The 2,382-nt window shown below is 42.2% G+C and overlaps 1 pseudogene; it reads left to right on the top strand.

Moving 5' to 3' along the window:
- Positions 1–647: 647 nt before the first annotated feature.
- Positions 648–2,382, top strand: LOC150004455 (importin subunit alpha-3 pseudogene; annotated as a pseudogene).

Here is a 2,382-nt window from a genome sequence, read left to right as displayed (position 1 = left end):
GGGGATGTCTGGAGAAAGGTAGGAATTCCTGCATGGAGCGGAGGTGATTATCAGGGTGAGCCAGGCCTTCTCTGGGCGAAGGCAGCAGCACTGAGCTGACAGCAGAACCTACCATAGCCGAGACCTGGAAGCCAAGAAGGGGAGCAGACACTGTCCAGGAAGCTCAGCTGAAACAGGCAGAAGCCAGGAGGAGACTCTTGAGGTTTACTTCACTAACTGGTCTGGATGCATGGATGACCCTGGGCTATTATTTGAATGAGTCTGTTTAACTCTAGACAGTCAATCTGTAATTGTTCAAAATTATACATGTACCTAACATTTAAAATAGTGAAACTGAGTTCTAGGCTGCCTCCCCCTCTCAGCCAGCAGTTCATTCTGCTGTGTTTGCTGCTGTCCAGCCCTGCAGTTGTCTTACTGGAACTGCTGTTGCCCTGGAGATAGGGAGGGGGGTGGGTGTGATGGGTTAAGAGAGGAGGAGAAGGCCTGGGCAGAAGCATGTGAGAGGAGGAAGGATGCAGTGGCGCTCAGGTGAGTGTAGCAGCTCAGGCGGTGGCTCAGTTCCTGAGTTCCTAGTAGTGTCAGTGTGGTGTGGTAGTTGGGGCGGTTCCCGTGGGGTCCAGGCAAGGGAAGGAGCCATCGATCAGGCCATGGTGGACAACAAGAAACTGGACAACCAATGGCTCAGGAATTTCAAAGACAAAGACTGTGAATTGTAATCTATGAGAAGACAACAAAATGAGGTTGTAGTTGAATTAATGAAGAATAAAAGAGTTGAACAACCCTTAAAGAGAAAGAATGTACCACATGAAGATATCTATGAAGACTCTGATATAGATGGTGATTATAAAGTGCAAAATACCTCTCTAGAAGCTTTGTTCAAAATGTTTCAAGTGATAATCATGGAAATCAGTTAAGTGCAGTTCAAGCTGCTAGGAAGCTTTTGTGCAGTGATTGAAATCCACCAATTGATGACTTAATAAAATTTGGTATATTGCTTATTTTTGTCCATTGTCTTGAAAGAGATGACAACCCTTCTTTACAGTTTGAAGCTGCATGGGCTTTGACAAACATTGCGTCTGGAACCTCTGAACAAACTCAAGCAGTAGTTCAGTTCAATGCTGTGCCACTTTTTCTGAGGCTTCTCCATTCACCCCATCAAAATGTTTGTGAGCAAGCAGTGTGGGCACTGGGAAATGTAATAGGTGATGAGCCACAGTGTAGGGATTATGTCATAAGTCTTGGAGTTGTGAAACCTTTACTTTTCTTCATAAGTCCATTTATTCCTATAACATTCTTAGGAAATGTTACTTGGGTTATGGTCAACTTATGTTGGCACAAATACCCCCCCCCCCCCGGTGTAAACCATTTTGGAGATTCCTCCAGCTCTTTCTGTTTTAATTCATCACTCAGATGTAAATATATTGTAGATACAGTCTGGACCCTCTCTTATCTTACTGATACTGGCAATGAACAGATACAGATGGTAATAGACTATGGAATAGTCCTTCATTTGGTTCCTCTGCTCAGCCACAAAGAAGTTAAAGTTCAGACTGCTGCACTCCAAGCTGTGGGAAACATTGTTACTGGAACTGATGAGCAAACACAAGCAGTTTTGAACTGTGATGCTCTGTCACATTTCCCAGCACTTCTGAAACATCCCAAAGAGAAAATTAATAAAGAAGCAGTGTGATTCCTCTCTAACATTACTTCAGGAAATTAGCAGCAGGTTCAGGCAGTAATTGATGCCAATCTTGTTCCAATGATGATACATCTTTTGGATAAGGGGGATTTTGTCATTCGGAAACTGCTTGGGCCATACATAATTTAACAATTAGTGGAAGGAAAGCTCACGTGGGTTACCTAATTCAACAAAATGGTATTCCACTATTTTGCAAGTTGCTGCCTATAAAAGATGCTCAAGCTGTGCAAGTAGTACTTGATGGGTTAAACAATATATTAAAAATGGTTGAAGATGAGGCAGAAACCATAGCCAATCTTATAGAAGAATGTGGAGGACTGGAGAAAATTGAACAACTACAAAATCATGAAAATGAAGACATCTACAAATTGGCCTATGAGGTCATTGATCAGTTCTTCTCTACATGTGATATTGATGAAGATGCTAGCCTTGTTTCAGAGGCAATACAAGGTGAAACATTTGGTTTCAATTCATATGCCAATGTACCAGCAGAAGGGTTCCAGTTTCAGAAAGATGTGGAAGTTAGGTACAATGCAGCACTGATTATATATGTAATCTATCAAGCTTGGCTCATGGGATCTACTGCTGCATTAAATCAGGAAATAAAATGTGAAGATTTCATTTGGAATCACAGAAAATCCCCAAGTGAAATCAAAATGGCGAGTGGGTGTGAGCGAAAATGA

The sequence above is a fragment of the Furipterus horrens genome, unplaced genomic scaffold, assembly GCF_987537825.1.
Source record: "Furipterus horrens unplaced genomic scaffold, mFurHor1.1.pri manual_scaffold_7, whole genome shotgun sequence".
Lineage (NCBI taxonomy): Eukaryota > Metazoa > Chordata > Mammalia > Chiroptera > Furipteridae > Furipterus > Furipterus horrens.
The sequence above is the reverse complement of the archived record's forward strand: the minus strand, read 5'-3'. Positions and strand labels throughout refer to the sequence as shown.